This window comes from Lactuca serriola, chromosome 9, assembly GCF_051521515.1.
Source record: "Lactuca serriola cultivar US96UC23 chromosome 9, Lser_US96UC23_V15, whole genome shotgun sequence".
NCBI classification, from domain to species: domain Eukaryota; kingdom Viridiplantae; phylum Streptophyta; class Magnoliopsida; order Asterales; family Asteraceae; genus Lactuca; species Lactuca serriola.
In genome coordinates, this window is record NC_136416.1 from 185415075 (window position 1) to 185431090 (window position 16016).

Genomic DNA, 16016 nt, shown 5'->3' on the forward strand with positions numbered 1-16016 from the left:
TAATTATCATGCAAAGTTGAATTCCAAGGTTATATTCCTATCTAGCATACATGGGGAACATTTTTATATTGAATGAAAGATAGAATAACATACCTTGTTGTTGATTATGATCCTTGAAACCTTGTGAGCCTAGCACCCCAAGTGTGATGCCTCAAATTCTTCACACAACACCAAATGCAAAGAAGTAAACTTTGAGAGAATCTTACAATTGCAAAATCGGCTCTAGCCCTTTAGTTTCTTAGTGTAGCCGATTTTGGGGAGAACACCTTTGTTTATATAGTGTGTTGCATTAGGTAAACCCTAATGTAACTTGAGTCTTCATTTCATGATCCATGGGTTAACTCCATGGAGCATCCTATCGGTGGAACCCAACTTGATAATCCATGGAGCCTCTTAGCCCACTATATAAGATATGGAAGATTTACATAATCTACCCATATATTTAATTAGTTATCTTTTGATCACTTAATTAATTCTAAATTAATTCTTGATCAAACTAATTAAATAATATTATTAATATATTAGAACTTATAATATATTAATAAACCATAAGTGTTAGTTCTCTCATTTTAGTTTATCCAATTGCATGGTGCCATGCAACCCAAATGGACCATGCCGGGTCGGGTCAAGTACATACCAGAAATAGTTATGGACTTAGACACCTTATCAACAGTCTCCCACTTGGATAAGTCTAATAACTATAACTGCAATACTTCAGGAACTGATCGGCAATCGTAGCTCTTTCAAGGTCTCTCGGAACTGAGAAGATGATGATATGCCATTTAAGATAAGTGATCATATAATCCTCTGTTCTAGATATCAGTCGGAAAAATGCATGGAACAATGTCTTACTTATTGTCCAGCAGTTTGTTTCCCGGATTCTGATTTGTTTGACGATGAACTTAATTGAACACATCAACTTAGTTCTGATCGGGCCCAGTACATAGGTCAAAACAAAATCATTGAGGGGCCCATATATCAGCTTCTAATCCAAGAAGGAGAAGATAAACTTCGACTCAAATGTTTGCTCTACTACTTGTTGAATCATACACAAGAGCACGTTTTATAACATCAAGTTACCAATGTGTTTTCGTACAATCAATGCATAACCAACTCATAGACACAAATCATATCTCTAGGTTTGAAGACTTATATGATATTATCATCTAACGATCACTCGAGATAAATTCCATGAAGTGATTCCAGTGAGCATGGGTTGAGTCCAATCCTCAGAACTTATGAGTACTATGAGTGTTGTAGCCGTGTACAAGAACTTAGACCTCTGCAACCAGTCATGACAGTCTTGATTCATACCTACTTCCGACATATGACCGACTATAGAGGTTCGAATAATATGATATACCAAACATAATTATTCTGGAAGTTAAAACATGCAAAAGAAATATAGTAAAAGATCGACAAGAGATCGCAACACTTTACTCATAAATAAAACACCTTTTATTTATCATCTAATGTCAATTACACTTTACAAATTTCGAAAATTATATAACTACTAAAACTAATATCATCCTTCAGCCATATGCTATGAGCATGCTGGAGATGCTTAACCCGAGTCAGTCCCTTCGTGAGAGGATCTGCTGTATTTTCATCTGATGATACCCTCTTTTCCACAAGGAGTCCTTCTTCTATTCGATGTTTAATGAAGTGGTATTTTTGTAGGTGTGTCTGGATCTCCCATGATCCTTTGGTTCCTTGGCTAAGGCAACTGCACTTTCACTATCACAGAAAATTTCCATTGCCTCCTTAATAGCTGGTACAACTCCAAGGTCTCCAATGAAGTTCTTCAGCCATATCGTCTCTCATTTGCTACCTCGCTCGCTGCTATATACTCTGATTCACAAGTTGAATCAGCCATTGTCTCTTGCTTGGAACTCTTCCAAGAAATTGCTCCTTCGTTTAAGGTAAAGACCCAGCCTGACTAAGAGCGGAAATTATCCTTATCAGTCTGAAAGCTAGCATCACTATACCCTACAACTCTCAAGTCATCACTCCCACCGAGGGTAAGGACCCAGTCCTTAGTCCTCCGTAGGTACTTGAGGATATTCTTTACCGCAGTCCAGTGTGCCTTGCCAGGGTTCCCCTGATACCTGCTAACCATGCTCAAAGTAAAGGCTACATCAGATCGAGTACACGTTATATCATACATGATCGATCCTACAGCCGAAGCATAAGGTATTCGACTCATTTCTGCTATCTCAGCCTCAGTACTCGGGCTTTGTATCTTACTTAATCTGGCGTTACTCTGGATTGGTAACTCTCCTTTCTTGGAGTCCTGCATGATGAATCTCTTCAGCACCTTATCCAAGTAGGTACTCTGACTAAGTCCAATTAGTCTTTTACTCCGGTCTCTCAAGATCCTTATCCCTAGAATATAGGCATCTTCTCTTAGGTTCTTCATAGAGAAACACTTCCCAAGCCAGGACTTAACTTCCTGTAGAGTTGGGATGTCATTTCCTATGAGTAGTATGTCATCCACATACAATACCAAAAACCTAACTATACTCCCACTAGCCTTGACATATACACAAGATTCATCTTCACTCCTAGAAAAGCCAAATTCTTTGACTTTCTCATCAAAGCAAAGATTCCCTCTGCGAGGTGATTGCTTTAATCCATAAATGGATTTCTCAAGCTTACACACTCTATTAGGGTACTCTGTAATGACAAAACCCTCTGGTTGACTCATGTAAACATCCTCAGCCAACTTTCTATTAAGGAAAGCGGTTTTGACATCCATTTGCCAAATTTCATAGTCATGAAATGCAGCTATGGCTAACAGAACCCTAATAGACTTAATCTTGGCCACCGGAGAAAAGGTCTCATCATAATCAACTCCCGGAGTTTGTGAGAAACCCTTTGCAACCAGTCGTGCCTTATAAGTGTGTACATTACCATCCATTTCGGTCTTCTTCTTGAAGATCCACTTACACCCAACTATCCTACGACCTGGTACATTGTCAGCCAATTTCCAAACTTGATTGTCATACCTGGACTGTATCTCGTTGTCCATTGCCTCTTTCCACTTGGCTGAGTCAGGGCCTGCCATGGCTTCTGCGTAACTATTAGGCTCATCCAGACCTATCAGTGTCCCATCACTGATAAGTGTATCACCTTCCGTAGTAATATGGAATCCATAGTAATGCTCAGGTGCATTCCTAACCCTTGTGGAACGCCTCAGAGGTACATACTTGTTGATTGGCTCAACATGAGTTTCCTCCTCAAGTTGAGTGCTAGGGTTCGAAGTTCCTTCACCACTTGACTCTTGAATTTCTTCAAGGTCAACTTGCCTCCCACTGTTTCCTTGGCTTATAAACTCTCTCTTTCGAAATACAGCCCTCCTAGCTACAAAGACCGCATTTTCACTAGGTCTGTAGAAGAGGTAACCAAAGGATTGTTATGGGTAGCCGATGAAAATACACCTCTCACTTCGAGGTTCGAGCTTATCATGAGTCTCGCATCTCACGAAAACCTCTCAACCCCAAATCTTGATATGGTCTAGTTTGGGTGCTTTACCAGTCTACATCTCATGAGGAGTTTTGACAACTTTCTTTGTAGGGGCCAGATTAAGGATATGGGCGGCAGTCTCTAAGGAATACCCCCAAAATGAGATTGGCAGCGAAGCTCGACTTATCATGGAACGAACCATATCCAACAAGGTTCGATTATGCCTCTCAGCTACACCATTCAACTGCGGTGTCCTGGGATGTGTCAATTGTGAGACAATCCCACATTCCTTAAGATAGTCGAGGAACTCTGAACTAAGATACTCACCACCTCGATCGGATCAAAGCATCTTAATGTTCCTGCCTAATTGATTCTCGAGTTCCTGTTTAAATTCTTTAAACCTTTCGAAAGTCTCTGACTTATGCTTGATTAAGTAGACATATCCATATCTACTGTAATCATCAGTAAAATTCAAATAATAACGATTAGCATCCCTTGTGTCATGTTTAAAGGGTCCACACACATCCGTGTGTACAAGATCCAACAAACCTTCACCCCTTTCACAAGAACCTGTGAAGGGTGACTTTGTCATTTTTCCAAGTAAGCATGATTCGCAACTATCATCTGACTTTACGTCAAATGACTCCAAGACTCCATCCTTCTGGAGTTGGCCTATGCGTTTCTTGCTTATATGTCCAAGAGGACAATGCCATAATGATGCTTTATCCAAGTTATTATCATTAACAAAATCAATACACAATACATTATTTCCTAAGTTATCAACCACAGATACAATTTCATACACACTATCACAAGGTAATGCTTGAAAATAAAGAACATTATTAAAGAAAGAATTAATCGAACCAACTTCATTATCAAATGAAAAGGTGAAACCTTGTTTATACAATGCACGAAAGGAAATAATATTTCTTGCCATTTCTGGCGAATAACAACATTTATTCAAATCTAAACTAAACCCACTACTTAGCGATAAAGTATAAACTCCAATCTTGGTGACAGGTAAAGCTTTCCTATTCCCCATGATTAAGTTTATTCTTCCATGCTCCACATTCTCACTTCTTCTTAGTCCCTACAAATCAGAACATATATGAATACCACAACCGATATCAAGGACCCAATAGTTAGAATGGGGTGAGTTATTAGATAAGATAGTGTAAATACCTGCATGGTTGGGTTTAACTTTCCTATCCTTCACATCTTGCTTGCACTTTGGGCAGTTCCGCTTCCAATGTGACTTTTCATGACAATAGAAGCATTCAGCCTCTTTTGGGTCAGAAGAAGGAGTGACGAAACCTTTCTTGGTTCCACTTGAAGAAGAGCCATCAAGGTTCCTAGCCTAGGTACCCTTCGAAGAGCTCTTTCTCTTCTTCCTGCTACCTTTCCCAATTGCCAAGACAGGGGTGGAGTTTGGAGTAGGAGTGTTAACAACTGACTTTCCTTTAAGACCTGTTTCCACGGTCTTGAGAAGTCCCTGAAGTTTGCTGAGTGTGACCTCTTCCTTATTCATGTGATATGTAATGTAGAATTGATCATAGCACGATTGTAAGGAGTGCAAAATGATATCTATTGCAAGCTACTCAGGAAAGTTCACATTAAGCTTCAACAAACAATCCACACACCTTTACATTTTTTGCATGTGGCTCGTGAAGGACTCTCCGTCCTTCATCATGGTTGTTATCATGGAGCAGATGATTTCATACCTCTCTTGTCGTGCACTTTAATGGTATCTTTCCATCAGATCTTGGTGCATTTCAAAAGGGTAGAAGTCCTCATAGGACTTTTGGAGTTCTGTTGTCATGATGTCCAACATGATGCATGCCACTTTGGTAGCATCCCTTTCATGTGCCCATAAGTCAGCGATCTCCTGGGGAGTTGCAGTGGTCTCATCAATCTCCTTAAGCTCCTTGTTGAGGATATATTCTTTGTCCTCGTAGCGGGTAATTATCCTGATGTTTCTGACCCATTCGTTGAAGTTGGATCCATCAAAGGTGACTTTCCGACACAAATTCATAAGGGTAAAGGAGCCATTAGTATTAGAGCCAGAAGCAACATTGTTTGAAGACATCTGAAAGAAGAGACCAAGATTCGTTTAGATTTTAAGAGAGTCCTTAATAAAACGCTCAAATGTAATATTAAGGCTAGGATCCAATCATAATATATTATAACTTAGAAGATGTATGTCGTAATCCAAGCTATAACATATTTGAAAGGTAGGTGAATGACGATTCACCAATTTCCACCATGAAAAAACGAAATATAAATATTAGTTTTTTAATTGGTTCTTACAAATTCCTAGATTCTTTTGAGATTCAATGAACTTTTCAAAGGCATGTTTCAATCTCGAGTGTGCCCTCCAAGTTTTGTGACTGGGATACCGAGGATCACAAAACGAGGTGTAAAGTAACCATGCAAATCACTTTGTACCCTTAAAGTTTATCACTAAATCGATGTGTCGGTAAACCACACACGCTCCACTGATACTATGATAAACCTTAAGTCACCCTTTACCTACCTTGTTAAGTCCAAGTTAGTGTGCCGGTTAACCACACACGCTCCACTAACGACTTAAACAAAGTATAAAGTGTTATTTCATGGATTAGCACCTAATTCATATTTTTCCTAAAGTAACTAAGATTGAGAATTTAATAAAAAAACATTTAGTTACTTTATAATATTCATCATACTTTTAATGAGAATTTATAATTCTTTGTCCTACCCGTTCGGCTAACGACCCTCCACCGATCAAGGAAGCGGTGGGTGAGAGTGGACACCCATTAAATTGTTGTTTTATAGGCAACAACCTTATACCCACCTTATAGACCGACTTCGTGAATGAGGCGTACTAGCGGTAAGATGACTTGATCTTATACATACATATATATATATATATATATATATATATATATATATATATATATATATATATTATTAGCTTATAATATTATAAAGTATAAGGGTTGATTTTTAACTTTTAAAAATCTAAGGGTTGGAACTACAATTTTAATCAAGACTTTACTTGTTCCAAAACTTGAGGGCAAGTTTTGTAAACTTCCAAAACTTTTTATTTCTTATAACTTATGAATTAATTGAGTAATAAAAATGAATACACTTCATTTTTTATAACTTTTGTGTTCTTTTAATGGCTTTAATAAAAGTGAAACTTTTGGTTTTTCATAACTTGAGGACAAGTTATGGACTCTATTAAAACACATTATGATCATGAATTAAACTACCATCAAGGTTACAAACAATTCCCATGATCATCTAATCTTCATAAGTTCAAGAATATGAATATGAACACTTTCAAAAATCAAAAAATTACACTTAAAACTTGTAATTTTGATAATTGCCATTGTAAATGGATTAGCATAAACATTACACCATCTAAAACAAGTTTTAAAACACCAAAACAGTTTAGGGTAATGTTTCCAGTCCATTTTCAGCAACAAATGTAGAAATTCTGAAAACTGCAGCCTCTATTCGTCGAGTGAAAGAACAAACTCGACGAGTAGCTTGCATTTGTTCATAGACTCGTCGAGTCCCCCCATGGACTCGGTGAGTTCATACGAGCAGAAGACAAAAAATCGATTTTTTTCACGCAGTTTGCACAAAAATCAACAAACAAGCCTAGGCTCTGATACCACTGATGGGTTTTGAGCATTCTAACACTTCCTAAGTGTACATGCAACCGTAATAACCATTGATCTATGTGTGTCTAATTATCATGAAAAGTTGAATTCCAAGGTTATATTCCTATCTAGCATACATGGGAACCATTTTTATCTTGAATGAAAGATAGAATAACATACCTTGTTGTTGATTACGATCCTTGAAACCTTATGAGCCTAGCACCCCAAGTGTGATGCCTCAAATGCTTCACACAACACCAAATGCAAAGAAGTAAACTTTGAGAGAATCTTACACTTGCAAAATCGGCTCTAGCCCTCTTGTTTCTTAGTGTAGCCGATTTTGGGGAGAACACCTTTGTTTATATAGTGTGTTGCATTAGGTAAACCCTAATGTAACATGACTCTTGATTTCATGATCCATGGGTTAACTCCGTGGGGTATCCTATGGGTGGAACCCAACTTGATAATCCATGGAGCCTCCTAGCCCACTATATGAGATATAGAAGATTTACATAATATACCCATATATTTAATTAGTTATCTTTTGATCACTTAATTAATTCTAAATTAATTGTTGATCAAACTAATTAAATAATATTATTAATATATTAGAACTTATAATATATTAATAAACCATAAGTGTTATTTCTTTCATTTTAGTTTATCCAATTGCATGGTGCCATGCAACCCAAATGGACCATGCCAGGTCGGGTCTAGTACATACTAGAAATAGTTATGGACTTAGATATCTTATCCAACAAATACCACTAAAAAAACTATATAATCAATCTGAAATTACCTCACTTTCTCAATGGTCCTCGTCCTAGAATCGAAAGTTCAATAGCAGAAGTATTTGAAGGTGTTTTTTACATCACCATTTTGACAACAAAATGGGAATCGACGCAACACCGATAATGAAGATGGTGGTGTTGTGGAGTCCAACGGTATCCGGTCATCGTTATGGTAATCAGCAAGCAAAAAATCGTGGATCGACATAGAGAAGGTTGAAAGGGGGCACTATCGTGGTGAACTACCCGATTAGGTCTCAAAGACGAGGCCTTACCAACACCAACAAAGAAGATGGTGATTGCTGAGGCGGCCGACGCTAAAGGTCGTGAAAGGAGGAGAGCGGCGGTGAAGGTCGTCAAGCAAATCACCCATTGAGAGAGACAACGATCGAATGAGTGAATGGAGGAGGTATTCCCGATTTTATGGCATAGACAATGGGGGTAACCGGAGTTAAGAGGGGTAGCCTCTACCTATTCCATCACCAGCTCTATGAGTGTTGTAGCCGTGTCCAACAACTTAGACCTCTGCAACTAGTCATGACAGTCTTGATTCATACCTACTTCCGACATATGACCGACTATGAAGGTTCGAATAATATGATATACCAAACATAATTATTCTGGAAGTTAAAACATGCAAAAGAAATATAGTAAAAGATCGACAAGAGATCGCAACACTTTACTCATAAATAAAACACCTTTTATTTATCATCTAATGTCAATTACACTTTACAAATTTCGAAAATTATCTAACTACTAAAACTAATAACATCCTTCAGCCCTATGCTCCGAGCATGCTGGAGATGCTTAACCCGAGTCAGTCCCTTTGTGAGTGGATCTGCTGGATTCTCATCCGATGATACCCTCTTTTACATGAGGAGTCCTTCTTCTATTCGATGTCTAATGAAATGGCATTTTTTGTAGATGTGTCTGGATCTCCCATGATCCTTTGGTTCCTTGGCTAAGGCAACTGCACTTTCACTATCACAGAAAATTTCCATTGCCTCCTTAATAGCTGGTACAACTCCAAGGTCTCCAATGAAGTTCTTCAGCCATATCGTCTCTCATTTGCTACCTCGCTCGCTGCTATATACTCTGATTCACAAGTTGAATCAGCCATTGTCTCTTGCTTGGAACTCTTCCAAGAAATTGCTCCTTCGTTTAAGGTAAAGACCCAGCCTGACTAAGAGCGGAAATTATCCTTATCAGTCTGAAAGCTAGCATCACTATACCCTACAACTCTCAAGTCATCACTCCCACCGAGGGTAAGGACCCAGTCCTTAGTCCTCCGTAGGTACTTGAGGATATTCTTTACCGCAGTCCAGTGTGCCTTGCCAGGGTTCCCCTGATACCTGTTAACCATGCTCAACGAAAAGGCTACATCAAGTCGAGTACACATCATAGCATACATGATCGATCCTACAGCCGAAGCATAAGGTATTCGACTCATTTCTGCTATCTCAGCCTCAGTACTCGGACTTTGTGTCTTACTTAATCTGGCGTTACTCTGGATTGGTAACTCTCCTTTCTTGGAGTCCTGCACGATGAATCTCTTCTGCACCTTATCCAAGTAGGTAGTCTGACTAAGTCCAATTAGTCTTTTACTCCGGTCTCTCAAGATCCTTATCCCTAGAATATAGTCAGCTTCTCCTAGGTCCTTCATAGAGAAACACTTCCCAAGCCAGGACTTAACTTCCTGTAGAGTTGGGATGTCATTTCCTATGAGTAGTATGTCATCCACATACAATACCAAAAAGCTAATTATACTCCCACTAGCCTTGACATATATACAAGATTCATCTTCACTCCTAGAAAAGCCAAATTCTTTGACGTTCTCATCAAAGCAAAGATTCCCTCTACGAGGTGATTGCTTTAATCCATAAATGAATTTCTCAAGCTTACACACTCTATTAGGGTAATCTATGTTGACAAAACCCTCTGGGTGACTCATGTAAACATCCTCAGCCAACTTTCTATTAAGGAAAGCGGTTTTGACATCCATTTGCCAAATTTCATAGTCATGAAATGCAACTATGGCTAACAGAACCCTAATAGACTTAATCTTGGCCACCGGAGAAAAGGTCTCATCATAATCAACTCCTGGAGTTTGTGAGAAACCCTTTGCAACCAGTCGTGCCTTATAAGTGTGTACATTACCATCCATGTCGGTCTTCTTCTTGAAGATCCACTTACACCCAACTGTCTTACGACCTGGTACATTGTCAGCCAAGTTCCAAACTTGATTGTCATACGTGGACTGTATCTCGTTGTCCATTACCTCTTTCCATTTGGCTGACTCAGGGCCTGCCATGGCTTCCGCGTAACTGTTAGGCTCATCCAGACCTATCAGTGTCCCATCACTGATAAGTGTATCACCTTCCGTAGTAATATGGAATCCATAGTAATGCTCAGGTGCATTCCTAACCCTTGTGGAATGCCTCTGAGGTACAGACTTGTCAATTGGCTCAACAGTAGTTTCCTCCTCAAGTTGAGTGCTAGGGTTCGAAGTTCCTTCACCACTTGACTCTTGAATTTCTTCAAGGTCAACTTGCCTCCCACTGTTTCCTTGGCTTATAAACTCTCTCTTTCGAAATACAGCCCTCCTAGCTACAAAGACCTCATTTTCACTAGGTCTGTAGAAGAGGTAACCAAAGGATTGTTATGGGTAGCCGATGAAAATACACCTCTCACTTCGAGGTTCGAGCTTATCATGAGTCTCGCGTCTCATGAAAGCCTCTCAACCCCAAATCTTGATATGGACTGGTTTGGGTGCTTTACCAGTCCACATCTCATGAGGAGTTTTGTCAACTTTCTTTGTAGGGGCCAGATTAAGGATATGAGCGGCAGTCTCTAAGGCATACCCCCTAAAAATGAGATTGGCAGCGAAGCTCGACTCATCATGGAACGAACCATATCCAATAAGGTTCGATTATGCCTCTCAGCTACACCATTCAAATGTGGTGTCCTGGGAGGTGTCAATTGTGAGACAATCCCACATTCCCTAAGATAGTCGAGGAACTCTGAACTAAGATACTCACCACCTCGATCGGATCAAAGCATCTTAATGTTCCTGCCTAATTGATTCTCGAGTTCCTGTTTAAATTCTTTAAACCTTTCAAAAGTCTCTGACTTATGCTTGATTAAGTAGACATATCCATATCTACTGTAATCATCAGTAAAAGTCAAATAATAACGATTAGCATCCCTTGTGTCATGTTTGAAGGGTCCACACACATCCATGTGTACAAGATCCAACAAACCTTCACCCCTTTCACAAGAACCTGTGAAGGGTGACTTTGTCATTTTTCCAAGTAAGCATGATTCACAACTATCATCTGACTTTACGTCAAATGACTCCAAGACTCCATCCTTCTGGAGTTGGCCTATGCGTTTCTTGCTTATATGTTCAAGACGACAATGCCATAATGATGCTTTATCCAAGTTATTATCATTAACAGAATCAATACACAATACATTATTTCCTAAGTTATCAACCAAAGATACAGTTTCATACACACTATCACAAGGTAATTCTTGAAAATAAAGAACATTATTAAAGAAAGCATTAATCGAACCAACTTCATTATCAAATGAAAAGATGAAACCTTATTTATACAATGCATGAAAGGAAATAATATTTCTTGCCATTTCTGGCGAATAACAACATTTATTCAAATCTAAACTAAACCCATTACTTAGCGATAAAGTATAAACTCCAATCATGGTGACAGGTAAAACTTTCCTATTTCCCATGATTAAGTTTATTCTTCCATGCTCCACATTCTCACTTCTTCTTAGTCCCTGCAAATCAGAACATATATGAATACCACAACCAATATCAAGGACCCAAGAGTTAGAATGGGGCGAGTTATTAGATAAGATAGTGTAAATACCTGCATGGTTGGGTTTAACTTTCCTATCCTTCACATCTTGCTTGCACTTTGGGCAGTTCCACTTCCAATGTGACTTTTCATGACAATAGAAGCATTCAGCCTCTTTTGGGTCAGAAGAAGGAGTGACGAAACCTTTCTTGGTTCCACTTGAAGAAGAGCCATCAAGGTTCCTAGCCTTGGTACCCTTCGAAGAGCTCTTTCTCTTCTTCCTTCTACCTTTCCCGATTGCCAAGACAGGGGCGGAGTTTGGAGTAGGAGTGTTAACAACCGACTTTCCTTTAAGACATGTTTCCACGGTCTTGAGAAGTCCCTAAAGTTTTCTGAGTGTGACCTCTTCCTTATTCATGTGATATGTCATGTAGAATTGATCATAACACGATTGTAAGGCGTGCAAAATGATATCTATTGCAAGCTACTCAGGGAAGTTCACATTAAGCTTCAACAAAAGATCCACACACCTTTGCATTTTTTGCATGTGGCTCTTGACGGACTCTCATTCCTTCATCATGGTTGTTATCATGGAGAAGATGATTTCATACCTCTCTTGTCGTGCACTTTGATGGTATCTTTCCATCAGATCTTGGTGCATTTCAAAAGGGTAGAAGTCCTCATAGGACTTTTGGAGTTCTGTTGTCATGCTGGCTAACATGATGCATGCCACTTTGGTAGCATCCCTTTCATGTGCCCAGAAGTCAGCGATCTCCTGGAGAGTTGCAGTGGTCTCATCAGTCTCCTTAAGCTCCTTGTCGAGGACATATTCTTTGTCCTCGTAGCGGGTAATCATCCTGATGTTTCTGACCCATTCGTTGATGTTGGATCCATCAAAGGTGACTTTCCCACACAAGTTCATAAGGGTAAAGGAGCCATTAGGATTAGAGCCAGAAGCAGCATTGTTTGAAGACATCTGAAAGAAGAGAACAAGATTAGTTTAGATATTAAGAGAGTCCTTAATAAAACACCCAAATGTAATATTAAGGCTAAGATCCAATCACAATATATTATAACTTAGAAGAGGTATTCCGTAATCCAAGCTATTACATATTTGAAAGGTAGGTGAATGACGATTCACCAATTTCCACCATGAAAAAACGAAATATAAATATTAGGTTTTTAATTGGTTCTTAGAAATTCCTAGATTCTTTTGAGATTCAATGAACTTTTCAAAGGCATGTTTCAATCTCGAGTGTGCCCTCCAAGTTTTGTGACTGAGATACCGAGGATCACAAAACGAGGTGTGAAGTAACCATGCAAATCACTTGGTACCCTTAAAGTTTATCACTCAATATATGTGTCGGTAAACCACACACGCTCCACCGATACTATGATAAACCTTAAGTCACCCTTTACCTACCTTGTTAAGTCCAAGTTAGTGTGCCGGTTAACCACACACGCTCCACTAATGACTTAAACAAAGTGTAAAGTGTAATTTCATGGATTAGCACCTTATTCACATTTTTTCTAAAGTAACTAAGATTGGGAATTTAATAAAAAACATTTAGTTACTTATAATATTCATCATACTTTTAATGGGAATTTATAAGTCCTTGTCCTACCCGTTCGGCTAACGACCCTCCACCGATCAAGGAAGCGGTGGGTGAGAGTGGACACCCATTAAGTTGACATTTTATAGGCAACAACCTTATACCCCCCTTATAGACCGGTTTGTGAATGAGGCGTGCTAGCGGTAAGACGACTTGATCTTATACATATATATATATATATATATATATATATATATATATATATATATATTATTAACTTATTATATTATAAAGTATAAGGGTTGATTTTTAACTTTTAAAAATCTAAGGGTTGGAACTAAAGTTTTAGTCAAGACTTTACTTGTTCGAAAACTTGAGGGCAAATTTTTTAAACTTCCAAAACTTTTCATTTCTTATAACTTATGAATTAATTGAGTAATAAAAATACAGACACTTCATTTTTTATAACTCTTGTGTTCTGTTAATGGCTTTAATAAAAGTGAGACTTTTGGTTTTCCATAACTTGAGGACAAGTTATGGACTCTATTAAAACACATTATGATCATGAATTAAACTACCATGAAGGTTACAAACAATTCCTATGATCATCTAATCTTCATAAGTTCAAGAACATGAATATGAACACTTTCACGAATCAAAAAATTACACTTAAAACTTGTAATTTTGGTAATTGTCATTGTAAATGGATTAGCATAAACATTACACCATCTAAAACAAGTTTTAAAACACCAAAACAGTTTAGCGTAATGTTTCCAGTCCATTTCCAGCAACAAATGTCGAAATTCTGAAAACTGCAGCCTCTACTCGTCGAGTGCAAGAACAGACTCGATGAGTAGCTTGCATTTGTTCATGGACTGGTTGAGCCCCCCCTGGAATCGGCGAGTTCATACGAGTAGAAGACAAAAAATCGATTTTTTTCAAGCAGTTTGCACAAAAATCAACGAACAAGCCTAGGATGTGATACCACTGATGGGTTTTGAGCATTCTAACACTTTCGAAGTGTACATGCAGCCCTAATAACCTTGGATCTATGTTTGTCTAATTATCATGCAAAGTTGAATTCCAAGGTTATATTCCTATCTAGCATACATGGGGAACATTGTTATCTTGAATGAAAGATAGAATAACATACCTTGTTGTTGATTATGATCCTTGAAACCTTGTGAGCCTAGCACCTCAAGTGTGATGCCTCAAATGCTTCACACAACACCAAATACAAAGAAGTAAACTTTGAGAGAATCTTACACTTGCAAAATCGGCTCTATCCCTCTTGTTTCTTAGTGTAGCCGATTTTAGGGAGAACACCTTTGTTTATATAGTGTGTTGCATTAGGTAAACCCTAATGTAACATGACTCTTCATTTCATGATCCATGGTTTAACTCCATGGAGCATCCTATGGGTGGAACCCAACTTGATAATCCATAGAGCTTCTTAGCCCACTATATAAGATATAGAAGATTTACATAATATACCCATATATTTAATTAGTTATCTTTTGATCACTTAATAATTCTAAATTAATTCTTGATCAAACTAATTAAATAATATTATTAATATATTAGAACTTATAATATATTAATAAACCATCAATGTTATTTCTTTCGTTTTTGTTTATCCAATTGCATGGTGCCATGCAACCCAAATAAACCATGCCGGGTCGGGTCAAGTACATACCAGAAATAGTTATGGATTTAGACACCTTATCCAACAAATACCACCAAAAAAAACTATATAATCAATTTGAAATTACCTCACTTGCTCAATGGTCCTTGTCCTAGAATTGAAATTTCAATAGCATAAGTATTTGAAGGTGTTTTTTGCATCACCATTTTCACAACAGAATGAGAATCGAAGCAACACCGATAATGAAGATGGTGGCGTTGTGGAGTCCAACAGTAGCCGGTCGTCGTTATGGTAATCAGCAAGCAAAAAACTGTGGATCAACATAGAGAAGGTTGAAAGGGGGCACTATCCTGGTGAACTACCCGATTAGGTCTCAGAGACGAGCCCTTACCAACGCTGACAAAGAAGATGGTGATTGCTGAGGCGGCCGACGCTAAAGGTCGTGAAGGGAGGAGAGCAGTGGTGAAGGTCGTCAAGCGAATCAGCCATTGAGAGAGACAATGATCGAAATGAGTGAAGGGAGGAAGTATTCCCGATTTTAGGGCATAGACAATGGGGGTAACTGGAGCTAAGAGGGGCAACCTCTACCTATACCATTGTCAGCAACGACGACGAGAATAACCTCCGGCGGCGAGATTTTCATCGACTAGAAAATGAAGAAGGGATGATCGAAGCAGCGGGCATAAAGGTGGGGGTGGGTGAGATACTATGGAATAGAAGGGGGAAAGTGAAAATTAGATAGAGGGAAACCTAATTTTGGGGAGTTCAAAGTTTTCATTTGCGAGGGGAAGAGTCGTTCGGCCACAAAAGAGAGCAGATATGACCAAAAAAATGGTTGTAGCAGGATTCGAACTTGCGTTTCACACAGATATAACCCTTAATCTTACCAAAAAGTCGGGTATGCCACATCCTTAAACGATTGGTCTCCAATTAGTTTTATCTTGTTTTCATAAAATAAAGAAAAATGGGTCTGGGGTAGGAATCAAACTCAGATCTTGCACGTAATCAACCACCATATTTACCATCCAGTTGGGTATGCCACATCCTTACTCAATTAGTCTCCTATTACTTTTATACACTTTATTTTTTCGATT